At 45.2% G+C, this 21,223-nt stretch overlaps 1 protein-coding gene across 1 annotated transcript in view; it reads right to left on the minus strand.

Annotated features, from left to right (window-relative positions):
* The window catches only part of LOC138491380 (vitamin K-dependent protein C-like), a 301,102-nt gene extending 281,827 nt beyond the window's left edge, over positions 1-19,275 (minus strand). Inside the window, exon 1 of the mRNA XM_069617878.1 lies at positions 19,169-19,275. The gene's annotated coding sequence lies outside the window, so the exon portion shown is untranslated. The remainder of the gene's footprint in view (positions 1-19,168) is intronic.
* Between the last annotated feature and the right edge of the window lie 1,948 nt (positions 19,276-21,223).

Here is a 21,223-nt window from a genome sequence, read left to right on the forward strand (position 1 = left end):
AAATTCTCGCAACCCTTCCCGGTCGAAAAGGCACACAGAATCTTGGCCCCAGTTCCTAAACCAGGAGCCCCCCTGAACTATTCTTGCCAAACTACTCAACTATCGAGACAGAGACATGATCCTTCAAATGGCCAGGGAAAAAGGGGTGCTGAGATTCAAATCCTCGGATATTCACATGTATCCCGATTTTGCTGCGAACGTCCTCACCAAACGCAAATCATATGATTGAGTCAAGAGACTCTTACGAATGCGCCAAGTGCAATATGCACTGTTATACCCTGCAAAATTACACATACAATTTGGTGGAAGAGCCCACTTTTTTAAAGATCCGGAAGAGCCAACAGCATACATTGAATCCAACATCTCCATACCGTTGCCTAGGCAAGACCGTGATGGCAAGGGGAGCTTGCCCGCAGGAGTCAACGATCTGAACGTTATGGACAGCGACTGACTCTATTGGAATCCACAGACTCTTTATACTTGTTGACTTGGGCACAAGTAATTCAAACCTCAGGGCTGGTGGCAAACCGGCGGCCATCAGGAATGACCCAATGCTAGCACACAGTGCACCCCAAGAGCGTTTCAAATGTTGGAATATGATGGAGGAATAATCGTTAAGTTGGGGGTGATGATCTGAGTGGGGGTGGGGGGTGGGGGCGTTTTCAGTTGCATCTTTTCCTGACTGTATTGGTCAAATGCTTTGTAAATGTTTAGATTTTGTCGGCCTATTGCTGGTGCTTTGTGTGAGTAGATTGATAATCAGTGAAGGCTGCTCCTCGTCTACAACGCATGATAGCATGATGGCATCCCAATCATAGCTCGGCCGCTACGGGGCCTGGATCTTATATGCCTGAGCTATGCCGAGTACTAATATTATGTTCCTATCTTGGAACGTACAGGGTCTTAATCACCCCATTAAGGCACGCAAAGGGGACCACCAATGACACATTTGCTAAAACATGGGGCCCACAATGATGCTATACCAACTACACAACTCAGTCTCGTGGAGTACCCACCCTAATATATCGCTCTATATCATTCCAAGAGACTAAACGTGCCATGGACCCGCTGGGCAGGTATATCATTTTGTGGGGTGCTCTGGTGGGTGTTGACACCACACTCATAAATACATATGGTCCGAATGTGGATGACCCTCAATTCTATGGCCAGATTTTGGATATCCTACTTGGCAGCACCTATGCTCATATTATATGGGGCGGGATTTCAATTTGATCCTAGACTGCGCCATGGATAGATCCAGGGCCACGCAAAGGGACATGCCCGCGGCGGGTCGGATGTTGTTAAACGTGATGAGACACTTGGGACTTGCAGATGCGTGGCGTGACCGAAACCCAATTTAACGTGAATACACATACTACTCTACAGTTCACGACGCTCACTCTAGATTGACTTATGGTTGGTTTCCACCTCACTCTTGCCACATGTGGCTGAGTCCAAAACCCTCCCTCGCACAATCTCTGATCACTCTCCCATCACATTAACCCTCGAATGGTCTCCAGGGCCCACTACACGGCCATGCCCCAATCTTGCCTGGCTGACCCCCTACTCCTTGAAGGACTGCACAATGGGACGATAGATTTCTTTCAGAGAAATGAGGGGACGGTCCAACACCATAGTATGATATGGGAAGCCTATAAATTGTGGATCAGGGGGAGATCTTCGCAATGGCCTCTGGGATGTTGTGTGCAACTAGAAGGGAGCTAGATATGGTTGAAGCTGACCTTAATAAATTGGAAAACGAATATAGCAACACTCGTGACCGGGCGCTCCTAGGCTTCATAAAAGGGAATCTCCTAAAGTTCAGGGATCTCGCAGACAGGGAGGTTCAACTACTGTACAATCCTGTGTGGGCAAGGACATATGGTGAGGCCTATAGACCGGGTCATCAACTGGCGAATGCGGTCAAAAATTAGTCTGGGGCACAGCACATTACAGTGATTCCTGACTCCTCAGGACACATTCTAAATACCCCAGAAATAGTTAACACTGAATTATATAGATTTTATAAATCCCTGTATGCTAATTCCGATAACTGTACGCACACAGAACTAGAGATGTACTTGGATGAAATACTGCTTGAAAGGGTCTCCGCTGAGGTTCGTTTGGCACTGAATGAACTCCTGACCACTGATGAAATTATTGATGCCCTTAATTCCCTCCCTTCTGGTAAGGCGCCAGGACCTGATGGACCGAACTATATAAAAAACGGAACTCCGTCCTCGCTCCCAATCTGCTACGGATATGGGAAGAGTCCATCCAAACCGGAAGACTCCCCACCTCAATGTCAGAGGCAGTGATTACAGTATTGCTGAAACCTAACAGGCCTCCTTCTGACATGGGTTTGTACAGGCCACTGTCCTTAATTAACTCTGATACGAAGATTCCTGCTAAAATATTGGCCACCAGACTCCTCCCACACATGTCAGACTTGGTGCACTTGGACCAGTCAGGCTTTATCCCAGGGCGGACGACTGCATTTGACCTGCGTAGGCTCTTTGCCGTCATTTCACAGCTCAACCCAGGGGCACAGGCTGTGTCTACCCCACAAAGTATATATCTGGAGAGAGCAAGGCCGTGCGTTTACCAGCACTATGTGCATATCAAACGATGCAAGGCACCATAGACGCTGGGAAGGCATGGGTCTGGGCGAATTCTTCATCCAGTGTGTTTGTCTGCTGTACGCATCCCCGACGGCTAGGGTTAGGACCGAGACCACACTGTCCCCGGTGTTCCTGCTCCTCTTCGCCCTCACTATTGAGCCCTTCGCGTGCATCATGCGACAGACATATACACCGTGGTTTACGCATGACAGGCCCCACCCACAATATTTCATTATATGTGGATGACTCGTTATTGTACATCAGAAACCCTGACACGAACCTTACCCCAATTCGGGAAGAGGTTCCCAGATTTGCTAGATATTTAGGTTATTTAGGTTACTGCATTGAGGCCAAATCGGAATTGTTCCCTCTGAATGAGGCTACTTTCCCCCAACTAACCTTGAGGGCTGCAGATGGGTTCAGGATAAGTTGGAATATTTAGGCGTCATTATCACACGACAGCACCACACTTTATTACTTGAGAACCATGAAAAATATATGCACACACTCAAAGACAAACTGAAGTTATGGGCTAAGCTTCCGATCTCACTTTACGGCAGGCTGTCTCTCCTAAAGATGATAGCAGTCCCCAAATTATTATACTACTTAGTCAATATACCGGTCTGGGCGCATATTCTTTGAAAAGCTAAGGTCTTGGGCAATAGGTTTCACGTGGGGTGCTGACACACCGCGGATGAAATGGGAGGCCATGACCAACATTTATGAGCAGGGCAGGCTCCAGGATCCCGACTTTGAGTTGTACTATGAAGTGGCGCAAGAACGCTTCGCCGGGTACTGGTACTCCTCACATGGCCGACCACTCCACACATACCTTGAGAAATACAGTGCATCCCCATCAGACCCACTCACAATAGTTCTAACCGTCATTCTGACACATGAATGTTTGACCCGGTCTGCACGACCGTTAACACCTGGTCCAGAATTTCCAAGAGTCTACAGATCAGCGACCCATACTCAGGCAATATCCCTCTCTGGTGTTGCCCTGGGCTGCCCCCAACATATGACAAGGCTATTCAGCAGGGATGGGATCCGGCTGGCACTTTGACGCTACATGGCCTCTTCCTGGGGGGCCCTTTTGTAACACTATCAGACTTTGCAGAGAAACTTGGTTCTGGTCCCATTAAAACGCCACAGTACTATAGAATTAGAGCATCAGTCTGAGTGAGGTGGTCATCGTTCCTTAGCGAACCATAAGTGTGTGAAATTCTGGGCTTAGGGCCGATGATCAGGAATCCCAGCGGTCTGGTTTCCAAATTGTACAAGAAATGCCAGGACACACGACCACGACCCCAGAAAGCTAAGGTGGACGGGGAGGTGGATTTGGGCACTCTGTTGGAGGAGCAACGCTGGACTCGGTGGTGCCGCCTCACCAAGGAGGTGTCCCTGAATGCTAGGCATAGGCTCATACAATTTAAGGTATTTAATCGCCAAATTCGCCCATCTTGCGAATGATGGCTGTCTCAATGCAACGCAGATACGGCAGATGCACTTCCGGTGCCCTGGAAATGCCTCCGGGTTGCACAATTCTGGCAGGAGGCTGCTGGTATATTATACAAATGCACTGGAATCTCGCCGTCTCTAATGCCACCCAAATACTTGTTCGGAGATATCGGTAAGGTTTCAATTAAATTTAGGCGATTGTTCAACATTGGCTGCCTGCTGGCCAAAAAGTGTATTTTGCTCAAGTGGAAGTCCAAAACTGCTCCAGATATTACAATGTGGACACACGAAATGACATGAAAGAGGCCCATGTTTCTCTAATGACACCGAGCTGCAGACCGAAAGGCATCTGGGAGCCCTTCCGCGAATATTTGCGGGAACAGAGTACTGTTTACTTATTATTAAGAAAAAGTAAATGCATTTAAAGAGGTGATTACATTATAACTGTGTGTTCGGGCACTGAAAACCCACGAGGATGCAAATGCTACCACTTAATTGCAGACTGTATTTGAGGATGTTTGTCTTTCACTGTGTTGAAAATAAAGTGCTTAAAAAAAAAGAATTGTCCGATTCTGGCCCCATGTATTTGGGAAAGGTTGACCAGATTCGAAATAGTCCCCTATATCTTCTATGAGGGAGTAGCTCTACATAAGGAGGTTTGACTATAATCAAAATGGAGGCTCCACTCATTACAGTGCCCTGAATGGAACTGTCTTATGTTTGCCTTGTGGCTTCGTTTGTACGTTGTGTTTTGTTTCATTTTCTAGATTTGACTTATGAGATTGTGGACGTTGTAAGATAATGAAAAAGTTGTGTAAAATAAACTAAATCATTTAATTAAAACAAAAAATAGCAGGTGGTTCCATGTCAGCTGCCAGTGAGCAGCACATACTAGAAAACCTCCACCTGACATATAAGAGAGTGATTCCACCATATCCAGTTGAAGCATATGGTTTTTTATAATCTACTTTACATGATGAAATAATATGAGCCCCATGGCCTTCCTTAATAGAAATTCAAGAGATGTACACGTGGCCACCTGCCACCAACTGGATTCATTAGCACTTTATTTGACAATCGGATATCCTATACAAATAGCAGAACACAAATAAGCATCATTTTAATGAACAGCCACAAAAAGATTTCGTGAAATACGTTTACATTTTAAACACGTGGGCACACATATGGTCATCATACCCTCAAACACGCTTCCACAATAAAAGGCGTTGCTGTTCCTGTGCTTCTTATACAATACACACGCTTTCGATTGCATGTGCGGTTGACGGGAGGCATAGCATTTTACCCATGTGTACCTTGTGAACATCTTTGCAGTTGTTCTGCTTCTTTACTAAAGGTTTCTGATTTGTGGTCTTATTGAAGTGGAGCTTAGCATCTAGGTTTAGATCATATACTCAATGGCACCACAGGGAGGCATAGGCAAGCTTACCCGGGTTTGTCATGTTGCTATACATTGTTCCATGCATAAAGCTGTGTGCAGCACAGGGAGGCATAGGCAAGTTTAGCAGGGTTTCTCATGTTGCTGTACAGTGTTGCACGCACATAGATGTGTGCAGCACAGGGAGTCATAGGCAAGCTTACCAGGGTTTGTCATGTTGCTATACAGTGTTGCACGCACATAGGTCTGTGCAGCACAGGAAGGCATAGGCAAGCTTAACAGGGTTTGTCATGTTGCTATACAGTGTTGCACGCACATAGATGAGGGAGGCATAGGCAAGCTTACATGGGTGCGTCATGTTGCTATACAGTGTTCCATGCATAAAGCTGCGTGCAGCACAGGGAGTCCTAGGCAAGCTTAGCAGGGTTTGTCATGTTTCTATACAGTGTTACACGCACATAGATGTGTGCAGCACATGAAGGCATAGGCAAGCTTACCAGGGTGCGTCATGTTGCTATACAGTGTTCCGTGCAGCACAGGGAGTCATAGGCAAGCTTACCAGGGTTTGGCATGTTGCTATACAGTGTTACACGCACATAGATGTGTGCAGCACAGGAAGGCATAGGCATGCTTACCAGGGCGCGTCATGTTGCTATACAGTGTTCCATGCATAAAGCTGTGTGCAGCACAGGGAGTCATAGGCAAGCTTACCAGGGTTTGGCATGTTGCTATACAGTGTTGCACGCACATAGGTGTGTGCAGCATAAGGCGGCATAGGCAAGCTTACCAGGGTGCGTCATGTTGCTATACAGTGTTGTACATAGATGTGTGCAGCACAGGGAGGCATAGGAAAGCTTACCAAGGTTTCTCATGTTGCTATACAGTGTTGCACATAGATGTGTGTGGGTGTTTCCTTTTCTACGATTTAATGAACTGAATTCTAATTGTCTTTTTCTTGGTTCAATGACAAAACTGTATATCCGCATCAGGGTCCAGCAGAAATCACTTGCACCCATCCAGCTAAAATGTCCACCAAGGCTGGTTCAAATTCGTGCAGGTGTCTTAACGGGACCAGTTCAGAGGAACGAAGGTCAGTTTCCTACATTCTAGGGAAGCTTGGCTGCAATAGGATCGGACAGATGGCAGCGATCCCGGACATTATGGGAGACTTGAGCAACCTGCACGGAGCAAGCTTCCAGTTACATGATGCCATGCATGCATTGCCGGGTCTTAAACAGACTCTCTTCGCCCATTTGCACCCATCCTTCACTTAGTCCATAAATCTGGGAGTGGTGGGGCACAGATGGCAAGTAGATTTGTTTCCACTGTATGTTTGAAATGCCTTTTGCCTGGTGTTAACCCGAAGCAGGACACACATGACACACACTTTTCTCTGCACAAAGGCAGGGGTGAATTGGGAACCAAAAGGGTCCAGGGAAATAATGTTCAAAGTGGCCCAACATTACACACTTTCAGATAGCCCAACCCTTTTCCTATGGGAAAATTGGGAAATTCCACACAAAAGAGGACCCGGGTGCAGAGGCCTACATGGAAATCTCCAGATTTCCCTTTAGGCCAGTGCACCACTGCACAAAGGCTTTTTCCGTGACGCTTGTCTTGTTGGAGATAAATATTTTCTATTAGAATTAGGTCCATGTCTGAGGCTTCCAACCATGCCAGCTTCCCCTGCAGAAAGACCGATGCCGCCGGCAAGAATCTGTGAATAACATTGAGTGAGCAATTCTTGCAGTTGCTAAAGAGACTCATTCTCCAGGCATAGCATCCTTAATCAGATGGAATCTCAGCTTCTTAAAGCGCCAGGACAATCTGCTGAAAGACAGCAGCTTGAGGGAGTCCAAACAGGAATTTATTTTGAGTTAGCGTCTGGGAATATTTGGGTACACAAGGGATATGTGCGTCCTCTAAGATAAGCATTATGAGGTGCAGAGGATAGGCACGAAACACAAGTGAAGGGGGGTGCCTCCCAAATGCACGCGTATGGCAAAGCAAGATGTGCACACGCTAAAGAAGGCTGCTTTGCAGGCTTTCCATGGCACTGTGTATGGACATTGAGGGTGCCAGGGAAATGCTTGGCACCTCATGGTGACAGTCATGGCTCTCGAGTGAACCTCAATTGAAGAGACTAGTCCAATTGGACCTTTGTGGAAATTCCAGCCAACCAGGTACAAATGGTTTTTACTGCACCCATCTGGTGGCATTGGGGGGTGTGGTGCCTTTTGCTCCACCATGGAGACACAAAGAGATGATTGCACCTCCACCTAGAAACTGGGCATCGGTTTTTAATGGTGACCGATTGTGCCAATTGATTGAAACTAGTAGCCTTCCCCCTGATTATTGGCCAGAACATGGGTTTTTCTTTTTTTTGTAGTCATAATAACCAACCAAATTCTGGTTCCTCCACCCGTAAAATAGAAGGAGAGTTCTTGTGTTTCCTGTTGATGCTGCTGATGGGCAGGTGCCAGAAAAAGGGGGCGGGGGCTACAATGGTTTGCCGCCGTGTAGTCCTTCTCCTTGTGCATTCAGATGGCATTTGGGTATGCAGTCTGGCCCAGTATTGTGGTCCTGACGCTGGCATCACATGCGGCTCTGATGCAGATCTGCAACAGACAGCTGCAGTTTACCCATTCCCACGAAGCACAAACCGGGGCATTTTGGAGGGCTAGACTTGTGTAGTAAAGCAGAACCCAAAATAAATTGGGGCTAGACCCCAGAAGCACATTTATCCATCAGATAAAAGGGAACTGAGGCGATAGAGCAGAAGCACTTCATATGAATACATTAAATATATGGACGTCAAAAGGGGGTGGTCAGGAGTATCAGTTGCAACTCTGGCAAACGCCTTCAAACCACTGGTTTACTGGCCCTCACACCACTTGCCATGGCATCTTGACAACTAATATTATTTGCAATGAGAGGGGGGTTGGGGGGGAGTGTGTGTGTGTATATATATATATATGTGTGTGTGTGTGTGTGTATATATATATATATATATATATATTCTTCAAAGCACTGATGACATCAGGCAGGGTGAGTAGCACTCGTCACATCACAAGATTAGCGGAGTCCGGACACCAACGTTCAAGAATAATAGTAATCTTTATTAATGCCTTACAAAGTGGCACAAAAATTAAAAAGCCATCAAAATTTGGCTCTCTCAAAGTGTCCGTGCGCGTTGGGAACGTTAACGCGTTTCGCGGCTTGCCTCGCCGCTTGATCACAACAATGCGTCCCCATCAAACCACAGAGATTTAAACATCATGGTGTAGAGCAACCGGCCACTATTTTAGCCGAAATAGAAGAGGGACTCCATTGAAAACCACAACCTCCTTAATGCAGGACCATGGCGGACATCTTTGACTGTTGCAGACCGCAATTGTAGCATGAATGCTAATGCATGACGCTACCGCCTAATGTATCCATAGAGTCCCTGTGGGTTATCCTTAATAGGGATCTGATGCGGAATTACTGTGTGTATTACTTACCCTATTTGCCCGCCATGCACTACCACAGGTAAGGTGCGTTTCAATGAAGCCCCTCGTAGCGGACCATATCTTTTTCAGCCCTTAGCATGCATTTGGACATCTAGTTAAGCTTGCCTAACAGACCCATTAGGAAAAATCGGACATTAGCATGATTCATAAATCATAAAATTGCAATCAATTTATATGCTTTTCCCAATTCCTTAAAGTGCATGATGCAAAAAACATGATAAAGTGCAACGATCTCTCTAAAGTGCAAAAGTCACAAAAAAGTGCGGTATACATATATATATATATATATATATATATATATATGAAACAGGGCCTGTGGCAGCTGCCCTGTTGTTATGGTTAAGTTGCTCAACCCATAGTAAGAGCACTTTCTGGGTTGCTTATAACTTCACCCACCCTGGACCATTCCTCACATAACTTTACAAAAAAAGGATATTGCCCAGTCGGATCGATACTGCGACGTTTGGTGCGGTTTCATCACGGGGGGCAAAGTTATAGGGGGGTCCCAAAATGTGAGGTTTGTCCCACAGATGCAATGGAAAACCAAATGTATTCACGCCTACAGCACAAACCGCCGGACGGATCTTCGCCAAATTTGCAGCCAGAGTGGCGGCTTGGACCCGAAACAGTGCTTTTGTTCATTTGGTGCAAATGCATCCAGTAGTTCTTCTTTAAATGACCAAAAAGTAGGTCCAAACAAATTAGTGATATCTGGGTTCGGATCGCAGACTCACTTCCCTGTTCGGTTTGCGGACGGACCTCCAATTGGTCCAGAGGCCGACATGATGTCTGCAGACATCGGGCGTGCCCACTGATTCGTCAATAAAAAACATGAGGTGCGTCATATTTTTGGAGGATGGCGGGCATATTTTTGGAAGTGCCCGCCATCTTGGATTCACAGACAGGTGCCAGTGTCAGTGAACATCGAGGTAAAAACATATTAAAGGACACAACATATCACTTGTCAAACTTAGCAAACAATCTCTGGTGAGCTGAGGGGTGATGAGGATGGATGGAATATGGCCTTAAAAAACCCAAAAAAATAGGCGTTTTTGTTCTCTGATGTCCGCGAACACTCTGCGAAAGTCCTGAGATGTTCGCAAACCTATTAAATGCTCGGGGGCATCTATGCTTATTTGTGCATTACATGGTTGGTGAAAAGCAGTTTTTGGATGACTCATATCTTTGGCGCCACTCAATGAAACTGCATGCAATTTTGGAATTTCATTCTAGACCTGGTTCTGAACGGTTTTGGAAAGTGTGGTGCTGTTTTGTCAAGAGGCAACAAAATTAGTGTGGGGTCCCAAAATATTGTAAAGGCTTATAAGTGTGGTGCCATTTGACGAATGTGTACAAATGTTGGCAAACATTTTTTAGATCTAGATATAAACGTTTTTGCAAAGTTTGGTGGAGTTTTGTCAAGAGGGGGCAAAAAGGGGGACTTACATTTTAGATGGCTTATTTTTTTTCATTGTTATTCGGTTAACAAGCAACCTTTAACAAACAAAATAATAGTACAATAAAAAAGAAAACAAATACATACAAGAATTCATTTCAAATGTATATTAAAAGAAAAGGGAAAATCAACTTTACATTCAGAAATCAGGAAAACAGAAAATAGTCTGTGATAACAACATAGTCCAAATGTCCATGAAGTCGAAGCATTTACCCTTTCACAGACATCTAAAACTTACTTTGAAGGTTGAATCGCAGCATTCATCCATTTATTGGGGCAAAAGAATTCATAATCAGCTGCCATACTCTACCAGCATGTACCTGAACATAAAGTTGAATTTGTTGCCATTTGACATATGTAGACAAATGTTTTCAGAAAGATTAGAGACCTAACCTTGAATGTTTCTGCAAAGTCTGAATGGATTTTTTCAACTGGGGGCTAAGTTACGACTATTGTATTTGTATTTTATGTATTTGTAGACGCACCAATCCTGGAGGCATCTGTTCATTTTGACACTTTTTGACAAGTTCATTTTGACACTTTTGAAAAAATAAAACATCAGCAGATTTCCATCAAATTCATGTAAGGAGCATTGGAAAGGACCTGAAAGCATGGGTTTGCAAATGTGACCGTGTTTTATTTTTTGACAAGTGTCATAATGTAGGTACAAAAAATAGTGATATACCTTTGGTGACTGAGTTATAGCATGTGGCCATGGGCAGTGGCCACATTGTCCAGGTCATGGCATAAGGTCATGACCCGGGCAATCTGGCTACTGGCCATGACCACGAGGGATGACCAAAGGGGAAAAAGTGGCCATGTACACCAGGGACCGGCTATGTGGTAAAGGTTTTTGAAATTGGGATAGATTTGAAAGTGAAGAAAATGTGCTTGTGGTATTATGGTCATAGGGATCTCTCTTTGCCTTCTGCAGGCCGCCATGAAAAGCAAAGAGGGGCTCTGTACGGAGCCCTGCCTTCCCTTTCCATGGTGGCCATCTTGGAAAAGGATGTTCCTTCCTACAGGGGGACCCTGCGCGCGTACCAGTGTAGGAAGAAAAATCCTTTTTTTTTGTACCCCCAGTTACCGCTTTGGCAACCCTGGGTGGTAATGGCCTTCATCCCCCATTGCAAGTGCTGGAACGGGGGATAACGGTATGGAGCCCTCATTATCACCCTCGTTTTGCTTGGGTAGATAACTTGGGCTAGAGGGCCACTATCCCTGTTCCAGTCCCTAACAGGGGATGAACGCCACATTATTCCCATTAGCATAACACAAAATGCTCATGGAAATGTTGGAAAATCTTATTGAGTCTATGTACTTTACTGAGAAATGTAAAGTACATGGAGTCTATAAGATTCTGTTTTGGTTCTGTTTTTTAACTGTCAAAGTGGTTCCTAAAGGAACCTTCTTTTGTTGTTTTTTTAGATTTTTTTGCAGGAGAGGTTAGAACGTAAGGTGGGGAGGGAAATGAGGGAAAAGGCATCTGTAATGCTCACCTGGTATCCACAGGGGCGTCACTCAGCCTGTTCTGACCTCTTACGACCTCAAACCCTTCCCTGGAGTCTACTCGACTGGAGACTGGGCCTGAAACACAGGATTGGTAGAGTTTAACTCCCTATTGTCTCTGTGTGCTTGAACCCCTTCTTCCCCGGGTCCAACCCTTCCCTTTGATCCACAGCTCACCTTGTTTTCTTGGAAAGTGTGCTCTCCATCCTGCTTTCAGCTCAGGGGCGCGTTTATTGATGCAGGCTCGTTGCTGCCTAGTTACTTCACTGGCAAGAGTCCGACAGGTAAGTGTAATGAGTCTTTTGAACAGTTATCTAACTTCGTTCCTTTCCTTCCTTGGATGATGGCCAGCGTCCGGGGATGGCGACGTGCTGCTGAGATGGGTAGCGCTGAAGGTGAGTGAGAGCGCGATACGCAATGCGACCCTTTCATATTTGTATTGAACTGAGTTCTTTTTCTTTGTCTTTTAGGTGCTGCGACGTTTTCAGCGTGGATGCCGGTTATGAAGAAGAAATGCAGTAAGTAAGCGCGGTATGCAGCGCCTGTAGATGTTTCCACGCTAACCTGGAGTGTCTTTTCCCTCTTGCAGATGGATGAGAAGCTCCGGAGATAGAGTTCCCTCAGAGCGGCTGGGATTTAGGTAAGCATTTGAAGCTCGTACAGTCTTTAAAAATAAGCGAAGATTTGCTGAATGCTTACTAATGCCTTTTTTCTGTTCTTTTCCCTTTTCCTTAGGAAATGGCGTGCTGGGATCGGAATGACACCGCCGAAGATGCCCGCAGAACAGAAGAAGCGATGAATGATGGGCAGAAGTCCCGCAAGGTAAGGCTGTTCCTAACGGTGTTCTTGTTCTTGCAGGAGCTGAGTGCAGAAGAAAGATGCAGGCCTACTGGAGACCGATCCGAACACAGTGAGTGTCACGCTGCAGGTGCAGAAAACACAAAGCATGTTTCTCAGCCTGGGCGAGACTTAAATAGTCTCTGGGTATCCCAGGTGTCTCTGGGCTGAACCACACCCAAAAGACTAGACTGCACATGCAGTTCTGGGAACCAAAATATGTGGGGGCATCCATCTTGTCCCCATCAATGCACTACAAGTCCAATCCCCAATGTTATCCTATGGGAGTGAGTGAGTCTGGTGCCAGAAGCGCCAAGTCTGACTCCAAGTGGGTCTTTGGAGGGATTGAGAGGTCCTTGAGGGCCATGTAGGTGATCGTGGCCTGGCTCCAGCCTGACATCTTGGAGGGCTGGGGACATGAGGGGCAGGAATCATGACAGCATCAAGTACTAATATGGAGGGACAGGTGGACGGCGGAAGATGTTGCACATGTGTTACATCTAAGGTAGGGGGCAGTGTTTCTCATGCTCCTTGATTACAGCTTCAAAAGCACTTTGAAATTGCTCCCCCCTGCAGAGTGGTGTGCTGCAGTATATACAGAGGACTGTTGTCTTTGAAAGATATGGATCAACGGCCTCTTTTATTGCTTGCAAGGTAGCTGTTGGGATTTTGTGTCCCACAGAAGTAGGCTGTGTGGTTACAGTATTGGTTGAGGAAGATGAGGTGGAGGAAAACAGCCTACTACTTTCCCGGAAAGGAACAGCCTTTTTGAGAGCATTGCGGTGGTTGGAATGGGTGTTGCGGCGTATGGAGGTGGTCCCGTAGTAGTCCTGTCCAGGCAGTCCACGACGGAGTACAATGCTGCAGTCAGTGCATTTCACTTTGGTAGCTTTAGTCTTTGGTACATTCCCAACAGTGGTAAAGAACTGCCACACCCATGATTCTCTCTTGGTGCTAGAGGTGGGTACGTCCTCTACCTCATCTTCTTGGTCCTCTTCATTGTCTTTGGAAGTACTCTGCTTTTTTTGTTGTGTAGGTCCTGCAGTTGGTGGTGGCGGGGTCTCTTGGGGAGGAGGGATGGCAATAGCTGATGCCATTTTTAAGATAAATAGCAGTGTTGCTAATATTCTTCCAAGTATGTGCTCGGTAATAGATTGTTAATGGATAATGAGTAAGAATAGGTTTAGGGGCTGTGCAAGGGGAACATTTTGAGCTTGAAAGTTCCTAGATCAGTAGAAAGTGCAGTTCCAAACTGTCCGCAAAGCATGGACCCGATCGCGAAGAGCAGACACGTTTGCAAACACTTCTCATGATGCTGTTCGGGAGGTCTGTGATGATGTTAGACGTCTGAGGACATCGACGCACGCAAAAACAGTGGAAAAAGTTGCAAAAAGTACATAGAAGTGTTACAAATTATGCTAGAAGGTGGGAAATGGAAGAGGTTTAAGGTAAAACTTTGTAAATTGGATAAAAATGTTGCTATATTGGGGTAACTATGATATTAGTAAGTTGTAGGAAATTAGAATGCACTGGTAAAAGCCCATGAAATTCACTGAAAAAACCTGTTAAACTGAGGTCATGGTAAAGTTGCACTAATACAAACCAATGAAATTCACTGAAAAATCTTTGTTAAAGGGACGTTATGGCTAAGATGCACTAATAAAAACCTATGAAATTCACTGAAGAACTTTGTTAAAGGGACATTATGGTTAAGTTACACTAATAAAAACCCATGAAATTCACTGAAAAATCTTTGTTAAAGGGACGTTATGGCTAAGATGCACTAATATAAACCTATGAAATTCACTGAAAAAACTTTGTTAAAGGGACATTATGGTTAAGTTGCACTAATATAAACCTATGACATTCAAAGAAAACACTTAGTTAAAGAGACTTTATGGTTACAAGTAAAACCGTCAAATCTCAGAGATTCAGCAGTTATGGTGAGCTAAGCAACCATAACTTGCGCCACCACTATGCACTGCTAAAACTAACACCCAGGACATCAAAGATGAATTCACAAATGTCATTGGTGACATCACTGATGTCATCAAATATCTTGGCCACTTGTCTTTGTTCACTGACATATCTAGGCTGGGTGGTTTTGTTCACTGACAGTCAGAATATTAAAATTCAAACGGTGCTATACATCTAGAAGTTAGTTTTATGGTATGTTCTTAAAGTACATATGTATGCCAGTATAAAAAACATTTCCATGCTGGCCCCGCCCATGCATTTCCATGCTGGCTCCACCAATATATTCCAGTATTCCCATATAAAAACATAATCATGCTCGCTTTGCACACAATGCCAGTAATTGTACTATAAAAAACTTGTTAAGGCAGGCTCTGCCAATATATGCGAGTACCCCTATGCAAGAACATAATCCTTTTGGATTGCCAGTTAAAAGTGCCATGCCACAATAAGAAAACATGTCCAAACTGCTTCCAATGTAGGCCAGTCTAGACATGTAAGAATGCTTATCATGCTTGCTTTATCATAGGTTCTCAGTAAATAAAAGTCATGCCACAGTAAGAAATAGCTAGGCTGGCTGCACCAAAAGGCCAGTCTAGCAATGGAGTACTACTTGTCATGCTTTCTTAATAATAGAGTCCCAGAAAGAAATGTCATGACATAGTAAGCAATGACTAGGCTGGCTGCACCAAAATGCCAGTCTCACCACGTAATAATGACACATGAAGTTGGCTTTGCCCCAAAATGACAGCAAAACATGTGATGTTACTGATGGAAATGGCAAAAATAATTCAATAAACCCGGGCCTCTCAGAATAGACACAAACACACACGTTCACCCAGTCATTCACCCATATATCTTCTCTCACATTCACTCATACAGCATTCTCCAAATGGGCACCCAGGCAGAACATTCAAACACCCACATAATCACACTCAGAACAAACACAATCACATTCATACCCATTCACTCACCGGTCATTCAACCAAATACATTCACTCACAAACACTCACACAGGCACCCACCAAGAACATTCACACACCAGCATAATCTCATTAATATCCATTACCCACCAGTCACCTAGTCATACACCTAGTCTCACATCCACTCACAGTGCATTCTCCACACAAGCACCCGCCCAGATCATTCAAACACATACTATTAACTGCATACTCATTCACCCACCAATCAGTCACTCATACACCTTCTCTCAAATCCACTAACACTGCATTCTCCAAACATGCATGCACCCACCCAAAACATTCAAACATACACCATTACATTCCTACTCATTGCCCCGCCATTCATTCACTCATAAACCTTCTCTCACATCCACTCACACTGCATTCTCCACACTGGCAGGCACCTACCCACCAAGAACATTCAAACACACACCATCACACTCATACCCATTCTCCCACCAGTCACTCACTCATACACCTTCTCACACATCCACTCACACTGCATCCTCCACACAGGCCTGCACCCAAAAGAAGATTCAAACACACACTATCACGTTCCTACTCATTCACCCACCAGACAGACAGTCATCCATACACCTTCTCTCCCATTGACTCACACTGCATTCTCCACACTGGCACGCACCCATCCACCCAGAACATTGAAACATACACTATCACACTCATACCCATTCTCCCACCAGTCACTCACTCATACCACATACATATATCTGACAAGCACCGCACACATGCAAAATACACATACAATTTGCTTTTTGACTGGGATTTGAAGCGTTTGTTAGATAGGCATAATGTTCATGGAAAGAAACTGGTCTCGAGGGTAAATAATCGAAGTGGGCAAAGGCTAGTGTATGATTTGGAAATTGCAAAAAGGAAGTCATTATTTAATGGTACCCTTTGAGAAATCACAAAAAACCGACCTATTACCTTTAAGTGAGAAAGATGAGCTCAAGGAGAAAGCCAGATCTAGTTATAAAAGCTGGCTGCGTACCTATAAATATAATGAAAATGCTCTCAACTGGCGATGTATAGCTATAATTCTTAAGACTAGTGATATGAGGAAATGTTGGTTTCTTTTAAGAAACCTTTCTTACGCAAATTCTGATCGGCTGGCGTGTGGTATTTCCAAAAATACTTGGGCTGCCCATATCCTGAAAACTTGTTGGTCCAATGCTGAGCCCAAATCATGTGTGCCAAATGTTTCCTGGGTAGGTTCTCTGGTCTCGCATCATGTGAAGGAGGCAGATGTTAGATCTATAATTGTGAAGTCTAAACCATATAGTACCCTGGGCCCAGATGGTCTCTACAACGCAGTCCTCAAAAAGGACCCCATGCACTGACCTAAACTATGACGAACACTGTTCCATCAAGTCTGTCAGACCGGTTGCTATCCTCCCCCATGGTTGGAATCTATCTTGATACCAGTTTATAAGAAAGGTCTACGATCAGACCCTAATAATGATCGATTACTGGCCATGATGGACAGCAGCACGAAGATTCTTTCACAGGTGTTGCTGGAGCGGCTCACCACATGGTCCAGTACAAAACATATATTAAACAGCACGCAGATGGGTTTCAGGAAGATGCATAGCACAAGCTATGCTATCTGGGTGCTCCTTACACTCATATCGACACCTTACGTGACCCGGGCTCAAACCTCTACATGTGTTTTGTGGACTTCAGTTCCGCGTTCAACACTGTGGACAGGGGCGGGACAAATTGAGTGCTTGGGGACAGGACTCTTCCTTGCTATACTTTATTAGGCTCCTGCATGGCAACACTGTGGTAAAGGTAAGGCTAACACAGGATGGCGCACTCACGAGACCTTTCCATACCAACGTTGGTCTCAAGCAGGGCTGTGTCCTCGCGCCACTGCAATACAATATATACGTGGGGGACTTTGCTTCTGCCCTAGAAGCTGCACATAACTATCCACTGAGTTATGGGGGTAAGAAAATATACTGTACTATCAATGCAGACAACACCGTTAAATTTGATCGCACACCTTTGGGCCTCCAGCGTTCGCTGCAGGCTTTGGTGGAATATGCTGATCTAAACGGTCTGTGCGTCAACATAGGAAAGACGACGATTATGACCATAGGCAAGGGGGCCCATTGGGGGAAGCTGTTCACCTGGCGACTGGGTGGCACGAGCCTAGAACAAGTTCAGACCTTTAAATATTTGGCCATGCATATTTCCCACAGACTAGACAGTACGTGCCATGCGAAAGCAATCTCCTTGTTGGCGTGGATAAAATGGTTGACATTGAAGAATGTGATTGATAGACAAGCAGGAAATTCGATGGAGGCAAAACTTTATGCATACAAGTTAGTTGTAGTTCCCGGGATCCGGTATGCTCTGGAAACATTGCCCATAGGATCGGTATCAGGAGTCTTCAGGGTAAGCTTTTAAGATCATTGCTGGGCCTCCCGAACTCAGTTCCAGTTGAAGCCATGCGACTGGAACTGGGGCTGCCTTCTTTACACATATTCTGGCTACTGGCTGTCTGTAAACTGTGGGGTTCTATATTTTTCAGTGACGAGGGAAGAGGAAGACTTCTGGACCTAAATAAGCGCCACAGACATTGTTGTGGGCGCAGTGTATGGTTCATAGATATCTGAATCACTGAATGAATATAGGCATGAAGGGTCTGTCCGAATCCCTGGGGGAAGTACGTGCGATGGATTTTGAAAGGAAATCGAAGGACTGCGATCGTATCCAATCCATTGATTACGTTGCAAATAAGCGGAAATACCATCTGTACTCCACTTAGGGAATGAACATAGATACCCACTGTGACTACTTGGTCAAAGCTTTTCCCCCCCAATTTGAGCATTTTATCCTTTCCTCGCGCCTTAAAACACTGCCGGTCTATGCAAATACAGGGGCCTAGACTGGGCTTAAAAGAAATGGGGGCTTGTGCCGTACATGCAACGTGGCTGTCGAATCGGCGAGGCATCTGCTCACTCAATGCCGTCTGCTCCATGCACTGTATGAAAAAGGGTATCATGCACGTGTCGACTATACATCAGACCAGTTCTGGAGTTTAATCTATGGGGCAAAATCCCTTGTAATGACTGCTGATGATTTACACATCTGGCAAATTGGGGGAAAAGACTGGTTATTCTATAAGATTACTATTAAAACATTACTGCCACACAGATTGGGAATAACCAACTGATGCATAATTGACATGAACTGTTGCTGATATCATCTATGGTGATGTTTCCTTTTTATTAATTTGAATGTTTTGGCCTAGGCCAATTTTCTATTTTAGCTATTTTGTTTTTAGGATTAAATGTGTTATGAGGTAAATGTGTTATTTGCTGTGTTTGTTCAGTTGAGTGTAAAGGTCATGTGTGACCATAGACACTTAATAAAGTAAAAACATTTTAAAAAATTGCTTTTTTAAAAAGCCTTACCTGTTTCCCGCTTAAGCTTCGGTCCGCCGTGGAGTCAGTCCAGGCCTCTGACTCCCCCACGCTTCTCACAGACAGGAACCAGGAAGAGCTTTCCTGACGCAAGGAAGCTGGGGAGAAGGGGTAGGAGCTGAAAGTGGCATATGACACATGCCGCATGTCACGGGCGGCTCCGATCCCCAAGGACTACTTCCCGAACTATGAGCCATTGCCCAGCATTCACCCTCATAGGTGAGGACTGGGCCGGACCCCCCCACCCCTCCAGACCCGGTGTGGGAGGGCACCCCACACCACACAGGCTGCAGGGGCCCTCTATACACCATTGCATTCCTGGCATACACTGGCAGTACTTGGGTGATTGAGGTGCACTTGCAGTTATCACAGCACGTGGGCTTGTGAGGCTGCACCTTGGATCTGATGACATTCAGTCATGGAATATGAGCCTTAACGTTGCATAAGATAGCACTGCGTGGCGTGAGTATGCACGTAGCACATTACAGCAGCACCTTGACACAGAAGCTTAGACGTGTACATTATGATTATATCCAGCAGAAAATGGCATTATGAGGCTATGCTGGGTTAAGACGGCTGTGCTACTGGCATGTGATGGTTCTGCATGACGTGACCCCAGCATGTCAAGACTGTTTCAATGGCAAAGCGAGGCAGCACTGTAGTTAATATCTGGGTGGAAACTAAAAGAGCCTTTTCTTCTCTTCAATCATATTTGTTATTTTATTGATCTTACACTTATTGTAGTTCTTTTATGTTTTGGACGTCACTTCCAGTGCTGTCAAAGGTCATATAAATGCCTCTTATAATGTCTTCAGGTGTGTGGTGTCACTTCCGCTACCCTTGTCATATTTGTGAATTGATGTCCCTGATTGACGTCACTTTTAGTGCCAGTGGCAATAATGTCAGCGTGACAAAGTCATCCTAGCACTGCTACAATGTCCCTTGATGACTGATAAGCTTTCCAGTCTGGTCAATGCCTAGAGCTATTTCAGTAGAGGGGGAGCTGTGGCTGAAAGGTAGGCATTATCATTCTGTACCCATTCTTTTCATCACCCTTGCTACCCGATTTTTCTTTCATTTGTCCTTCCTGTCCTTATTTTGGTGGGGCCATTTGCAGCAGTCCATGAAGGGTTAGCTAACTTATAAGTAACATCAGGGGCGTCAGGGCCTTTCAGTTGAAAAGGACCTCGAGCCTCAGAGGGGGCCCCAAGCAACTGCCCCATGTTGCCAGTCAGCAGTCTTAAAACACAGCAATATATTCCTTTCTATATCACTCTCCAGCTGGCGATTTAAATGTGCGCTTTGCGGCACTCGCCTTTCAAGCTACATTTGCTGGAGCCATTCCGGCAGTAACTTCTCGCTGGCTATGCAGACGTGTTATCACCTCGTTGCATTTTAACAGAGGTTTCTCCACATCAGCCACTTGATGATAAAGGAGAATGTATAGCTTTTCATTGGGCATTTAGTGTTTCGGCGGCTATTAACCGTTGTCCTTGTCTCCATTATAATGTATACACCCCACGGTTATAATGCATGCACCCCACGAGTGCCTTAGACTGTTCTCCGCTCAAAGCAAGCAGACCCCCAATCAACATGTTTAAATGGACCCCACACATCTTCAGCCGGGCCTGACTAGGATTATACAGCCCCAGCTCAACAAGGTCAACATCACGCTGACGTGAGAGAACACATGGGTGCAGTGGACGATATGACATCACACGAATGTGCATAACTGGTCATTATTTCATTTGGCTGCGGTTTTGGGATAGGTGCCCAACAACTATAAAACCAAGCAACCCACCCTCGTTTACCTGAGTAGCCCGAGAGCTTTCGCGGCAAACAGCCCACCAGCTTTCCAACAAAGAAGCAAACTGGCCCTCCAACAAAGCACTTACCTTACAACGCAAGCAGCTCTCAAAGTCATCCATCACCCACTTTAAAATAAAGCACCCACCAGCCAGCCCCTCACACCAAGCAGTCTACACCAGCTCCTGACCTAAGCAGAAAACTTAAGCTCTTCAACCAAGCAGTCTAAATCAGCCCTCA

Source organism: Ambystoma mexicanum, chromosome 10 (assembly GCF_040938575.1).
Source record: "Ambystoma mexicanum isolate Mex_15411 chromosome 10, UKY_AmexF1_1, whole genome shotgun sequence".
NCBI lineage: Eukaryota > Metazoa > Chordata > Amphibia > Caudata > Ambystomatidae > Ambystoma > Ambystoma mexicanum.